Source organism: Puntigrus tetrazona, chromosome 16 (genome assembly GCF_018831695.1).
Source record: "Puntigrus tetrazona isolate hp1 chromosome 16, ASM1883169v1, whole genome shotgun sequence".
NCBI lineage: Eukaryota > Metazoa > Chordata > Actinopteri > Cypriniformes > Cyprinidae > Puntigrus > Puntigrus tetrazona.
In genome coordinates, this window is record NC_056714.1 from 11,182,263 (window position 1) to 11,189,863 (window position 7,601).

Here is a 7,601-nt window from a genome sequence, read left to right on the forward strand (position 1 = left end):
GAAGGCCTGGCTCTCAGCTTCTGCTCTAATTCATCCCAAAGGTGTTCTATACGGTTGAGGTCTGTCATCCACATCTTTATGGAACTTGCTTTGTGCACAGTCATGTTGGAAGAGGAAAGTTGGAACATGTTGGAACAGCTCCAAACTGTTCCCATAAAATTGGGAGCATGGAATTGTCCAATATGTCTTGGTGTGCTGAAGCATTTAGAGTTCCTTTCACTGGTACTAAGGGTCCAAGCTCAGCTCCAGAAAAACAACCCCACACCATAATCACCCCTCCACCAAACTTTACACTTGCAGTGTAAGATGTGCTTATGGAGATGGAGAAGCCCTATTCGTCACTCCAGAGAATGCATCTCTAATGCTTAAGAGTCCAGTGGCTTTACACCACTGCATCCAACACTTTGCATTGCACATTGCACTTGGTGATGTATGGCCTAGGTGCAGCTGTTCGGCCATGGAAACCCATTCCATGAAGCTCGGTGCACTGTTCTTGAGCTAATCTAAAGGCCACATAAAGTTTGGAGGTCTGTAGCAATTAACTCGGCAGAAAGTTGGCGACCTCTTACGCACTATGTGCCTACCACTTTGTGTCTGTGTTGCTGTTCTTCCCAAACGCTTCCACTGTCTTATAATACAGAACAGTATGTCTGTGGAATGTTTAGGAGCAGAAAATTTCATGACTAGATTTGTTGGACAGGTGGCATCCTATCACAGTTCCATGCTGGAATTCACTGAGCTCCTGAGAGCAACCCATTCTTTCACAAATGTTCGTAAAACAGTCTGCATGCCTAGGTGCTTGATTTTATACACATGTGGCCATGAAAGTGATTGGAACCTCTTTGGATGAGGGAGCGAATACTTTTGTATATATATATATATAAATATATATATAAATATATATATATATATATATATATATATATATATATATATATATATATATATATATATATATATATATATATATATATATATATATATATATATATAAAGAGAGACAGAGAGAGAGAAAGAGAAAGAGAGATTGCTTAGTTTTTATGGTCTTGTTTTTAGTCAAAATATCTAAATTCTTAGATAATTTTCTAAACAAGTAAAATTATAGTTTTTTGTTTTTTTCAGAAAGTCAAAATTAAGTATATTTTTGATCGAAACAATTAAAATAATCTGCCAGTGGGGTAAAGCAAAATAATTTTGTATTCTGTTTAAAATAAGACTATTTTGCTTACCCCACTGACAGATTATTTAGTTTCACATCCAGTTCATTTGGGTCACTGTGGAAAGAGTCTCAAACCCATGTTGGCTTGTCACACTTTGAACCATGTTTTCATGCACAGCAGACTCATGAAAGCAGATTTTGTGACTTTCATTATTAAAATTCTATTGTTTTTACTAACTTTTGTAGGGTTAGTTAGAGAAAATACTTCATATTAGTATTTTAAACAACAAACATAATTTTTTTCAGATTTGATAAAAAAGACACTGAAACACAAATAAGAGGCACAAACTTGTCCATTTTTCAGATCTTTTATTAAAAATGTGTTCAGCCATAGTAAGAAATGGAGAAACATTTTTGTTTATTTTTTCCTTCATTTGTGAGGAATTTTATCATAAAACATATTGATGTCAGCAGGCATGTATGAAGACCAGTCAGCTATATAGTAAAAAAATACTGTTCTAATTTATTTGTAAATGATGTACAACAATTATCAGCTGTCTATGAATAAATCATAGTGCACTGCTTATTCGTCTGACATAGTGTTATATACAGAAAAGGTTCTACTTTCTGACGGATGGATTAAGAATTCAGCTTTTTTATGAAAAGATTTAAATGTAAAGGTTCGACTGTGTTTTAAAAACAAAGAGTGTTTGCCTGTAATGAATCAAGTATTCCACTTGATGATAAGCTTAAAGCTGATAAAGTTATCACACGGTTATTTATGAATACAACAAACTAGAAGTACAACTTTTAATGCTTAAATCTTTATTCTAAAGGTTTAACATTGAATTTTGATGATCATATTCATATTTTGATGAGTCTTACAAGTTCACTTTTGCTAAACAACGAAACAAAGGAACAAACAAGCAAAGCTGTACATTTCTTTAAAATAAGCAAAAAAAAAAAAGATATTCAAATATAATCTGTTAAACAAAAAGTTTGGCATTGTATTTTTCACATTAAAAATAAGTTCTAGCTTGACAAATGAATAATTATATATCATATATATATATATATATATATATATATATATATATATATATATATATATATATATAATAATTCATACATATCAAACACTGCAATAACAATATGCTTTCATAATACATCAAGTTTTGATTTCCTCAAAATATGAGCTCTTTGATAATAAATAAATAAGCAAGAAAGAAAGAAGAAAAAATGGAAAACGTAAAGTGCTGTAAGTGCTGAGACCACATCAGTGGTAATAATCCAAGAGGGAGAGAGAGATGATGCATTTACCTGTTTGTCAGTGAAATGCTATAATCAGATTATCCTAGCCAGCATGTGGGAATATGCTTAGAGTGGATTTTGAAACTCATTAAAAGACTAATTTAGAAGCAGCTGCTACTAAAGGTCATGACTATTGCATTTTTAAGACCTCACAGCACGATATACAGTTGTACTGTTGTAAAATTATCTATTTGTATACATCTAAGGCGCTATTCGCAAGATGATGCCTTTCTAGGTCGCAAAATAAATTAATGAAAAGCTTCTGAATCTTACCCCTAACATGGGCAGGTAAGAGGATTTTTGCTTTCTAAAGCTTTCCTAATACCTTTTAAAAGAAATCAATGAACAAGTCTGAGGTCATACCTCAATTTTCACAGCACACTAAAGCTGTGGCTTAGCATCTTTTCTTTTGGAATCTAGTCACACACGTACAGATTGCGCTTAATCTTGAAAAGCACATGGATTTCTGCCTGAGGCTCATTAAGCACCTGTGCTTGCTGCTCTCCGCAGATGTTTAAACAGACACATACAATTTCAAGAAATGTTGAAATCTGAAAGATCGACAAACTTACAAAAGGAAGAGAGAATTCAAAAGGTCACAGACATGCTGCGTGCCTCTAGATGAAAGAAGCAAACATTCATAAATGGTTGCTCTTGTTTTATCTTGCATTGCAGACAGACAGTAGGCCTACAGAAAATGTAATTGCTTGGATTTTGCACTTTCAAGCACAATGTAGTTCTCTATATATGATATTTAAAATGTTGCAAAATGTGAAATGTAAAGCGCTTTAGATGCATATAAACACACAATGCATTTCATTGTCACGTTTAAAATCAGGAGTAGCTCCGTAAACTAAAAGTAAGACATAAAAGTAAAAAACACTTAACTCCTAAAGCTGCAAAATTAATAAACAATGTCTTACAATATTTTCCTTTAGAATCTATAGAAGATTCTGATTTGAGATGTTCTCAGGTATACATTTCACTTTTGATTTTTTGCAGATATTTTGCAAAACTTAAATTGTGTTTGCTCTGTTCAATAGGCAGGAGAAACATTTCAGAATCTTTTTGTTTGGTAATCTGGAGAAGCACAGACTGCAGCATTCTATGGACAGCCCAGCTCTATCTCTTGTGCAGAATAATCTGGACAGGCAGAATATTATAGAAGCAAAGTTTAATGACTTCTACAAGGAGGTCGGAGTATATGTACACCTCCCATATGTGTGTGTGTCACTCTGAAGAGCGCATTAGCATTAATCATGATATTTGCATATTACCCACTGGGCTCAGAGAGGGGATGCATTTCTTTTCCAGCTGGTTTTGGCTGCGTGAGAAGCAAATGTATTTAAAATAGGTGGACAAATGGATGGATGGACAGATGCTTGTACACCTTTCTGGATTCACTGATTATATAGTATGACGGTATTTACAAATATAAGCACATGCTTTTTTATTTTTTTGGATAGATATTAAAATATACAACACAAATGCATAATTATATATAACAATTAATCCAAATTCTAGATTCAAAAGTTCATGTTCTGTCTTGGCTAATCCTTATTGTGCGCGGTGGTGAACATCTGTCAACTGCTGCCTCGTAAACCGATTACCAGCAATCAGTTGCATCGGTGGCCAAGATTCAATTAGTATTTGTGAGCATTGCATTAACATAATGTAATGACATGCACCTACAGTCGTAATGGTTTTATGTTTATATTCATGTAGTCAGGATGTACTAGCTGGTGTGTTATTTATAGCATGGTAAAACACTGTTGTCAAATTCATAATGTTGAAATGCCCTCTAATCAGAGCATACATTGTCATGGGGAAAGTTCAGAGTGCATCCTAAAAAGAATGCCTTACAAAAAGATTTTTGTTTTCATCAATTGACCCAAATAAACCATCACTTTAGCAGTAATGAGTTTATATATATATATAACACATGACCTCTAAATTATGGAATTTAAAACAGCAATTATGTACGTCAGTAATTATTTTAATATAACTGTCATAACTAAAACTGTAACACACCAACCGTACAGTAAATGCTGAATTATTTGTAGGCTTAACATGTAAAATGATTGATAGTTCATTTATAAATCTAAAGCTTAAAAGATTAATCTAAGGTTTAAGGTTGTTAAGGCAGGCAGCAGCTTTGGAATCGCATTAGATGGTACTTGACACATTAACAACAACTGCAAAACTAATCTTACTGTCAGACTAGAGTCAGATTAGATTAGAGTGTAAATGGGGTCATGAATTGAGAATGTAATTTTCTTAGATTTTTAAAAAAGATGCATGTAAGTGAAGGAGAGATACTACATATATATACTATACTATATACTATATATAAACTATATATATATATATATATATATATATATATATATATATATATATATATATATATATATATATATATATATATTAAATATATATAACTATGTAATATATTTCAGTACTCGCCATTAGATATTTAGGTTTACTTTTGGGTTTTTTGCCCTGCTTTCCTGTGTGCCCTTATTTGGACATTTATCTCTTCTTGTTTATGGTTTGATTGTTTGATTACTCCTGGCTGTTCTGAGTTCTCCTGATTGTGTCACTGTTAAAAGCCTGTACTGTTTAGTTCTGTTTGTCGTACGTTAATGTTATATTGTTTCACAGGATGTTGCTAATATGTTGCTAATATGTTGCTAATATGTGTCAAGTTTTATATATATTTTTTAGTTCATTTATTCTAGAGGCACACACCCGTAACACATATAACATACTGACTATCAGAAACGTTACAAGTATATGCCAATTTACTAATCCTAAACCTACCTAACAGTCTACTCTGTGAGTTTGTAGACATGTAGTTACAGATTCATGAGATTTGCATAACATCAAAATAAAATGTAACTAAGTAACTTCATATAGAAATATTTAGATGCCTGCGCAATATAACGGTACAGTACAAATGTTTTGACACTCTTAGCTGTTGATAAATGTCTAGATAATACATAATTTAGTCATGCATTATATATACTGTATAAACGTTTTCATAAATATCTGTATTATTTCTAAACCAATACATTTTCATTCAAATTATGATTACATAATGATGAGTATAAAGAAAGTACCATCACGTTAGTTCACCTGGTTTAACGCACTGTGTTGCACTTGTGGATAATTTAAGTTCAGTTCATAAATTTTTTGCCTACAATTTATTGTTCAACTTAATTATAAAATGTGTATTTAAAAATCTGAGAATGTTTGTATATCTGTGTGTAACTCAAAAGCAAAAAGAGAAATCGAAAAGGGTTAACAGATTATTTGCATTTAAATGAAATTGGCATTCTATAGAATCCATTCAGTTAGAATAGCATCAACCCATTCATCTTTTGCATTGGATTTCTGTCCTCCCATTCAACACCCAGTTGAACCTGTGAAACTCTACCATCATCATTACACACTAAAGTGCATGAATTGTTATTTGCTGAGTGCCCCTCAGGAAACAGTAAACCATAATGAAATTTAACCTGCCAGTGACACCAAGATCAGATCCAATTCAACTCACCCTGAACATCACTGGAGCAGAACACTATCACAGCTAACACAATGCGAACTTAAAAAGTAATTCTAATTTAGCACCTTAAGGCATCCAACAAAATAAAAAGGTTTTTAGAAACATATCAGATTTGAAAAAAGGTTAGAGGTTACAGAAACATCTATTCAGGCATTATGCCTGGTATCGGATCCAGACTTTTAAATCTCCGGTATTAAGCGTTCAGAGCATTAAAAAGAGTTAGTCGTGTGGCCTTTAGGCATGTGAATTTTGACAAATAACAGGCAGAAATTTCCAATTAACAGTGAGATACATAAAAAAAAAGACAAAACAACAGAAGTTTCTCTATTCTCCAAAGTAATACTCACAAAATAATGGCTTGTATTCTGTTTTGCAAAAAATCATCATAAGTTTAATACATGCAAAACATGGTGACACAAATAACAGGTCATCCTGTGTGATTTAGTTAGCTAGTGTTTACTCGCATTTAAAGTTTTTCACCAAGTAAAATGACATTAGACGCAATCATTGAAGAAATGAATAATAATCATTGATAAGACACATCACATATGTGAGGCGCCAACCATGCAGCTGTGTTAAACCAAAAATGAAGTTTACTGGTATTTTATGAGTTATGACAGAGGAACATCATATTAAAGTCTATTTTGAAAGGACACATTTTTCCTATGCCCCCCAAGCTCATCCTAAAGCATGTGCTTCCCTAAAAATCTAAATATTGCCCGATATGTCTAAGAGCTGAAAAGGAATTATAAATTTATGTAATCAGTATATTGTGAACTGTCCCAAACAAATCCAGCATAAAGATAAGATAGTGACACTTTGCTCTTGCAATTTGCAGTTCTGCAAAAAATTGCTTTAGGTACAATTGAGATTCTGACTGAAAGAGAGCTGAAATATCATGCTGCAGAGATTCTAGCAGTTCTGTGTAGGCTTTTCCACCCTGGCGCCCAAAGGGAGGCAAAAATCTGTTCTTTCACAGTTAGTATATACCACACCGAGCAAGGACAGAGTCATGCATTTTTTCAATTTCAGAAGTAAGTGATCCTTTGTCCGTTGTGAATGCAATCACATTAAACTTAGACTATGAAAACCTAATATTGTTTACATTAACATAACAATTATTAAAGGTGTCATAAAATGGGAAAACTGTATTCACCTTGGCATAGTTAAATAATAACAGTTCTGTAAATGGAAATGACATACAGCAAAACTCAAACACCATTGTTTCTTCCTTCTGATTTAAAATCTCCTGCATAAAAAGACCACTGAAAAACAGGCGAATCAGAACATAACAATCGACTGTGACGTTATAGATCATTAAGTCCCCAACATTTGTGCATAAAATATACCCAACCATGTTCAAGGCCAGGCTGTGAGGGGGTGGGTTGGTGTCTGTATTCAGAAAGGCACAGAAGGCAAATAACGTGTTAACTACAAGAGAAAGTATTGAACTATATATTTCCTTCCGTGTCTCTACCTGCTGCTTAGAGCTATTAAAAATTATTTTTGTGAAACAGCAGTGTTGAGCTCAACATTGTATTCATGACCCTTCCAAATAAGGTA

The 7,601-nt window shown here is 33.1% G+C and overlaps 1 pseudogene; it reads left to right on the forward strand.

Annotated features, from left to right (window-relative positions):
- The first annotated feature begins 2,750 nt into the window (after nucleotides 1–2,750).
- The window catches only part of LOC122360819, an 18,582-nt pseudogene continuing 13,731 nt past the window's right edge, over nucleotides 2,751–7,601 (forward strand).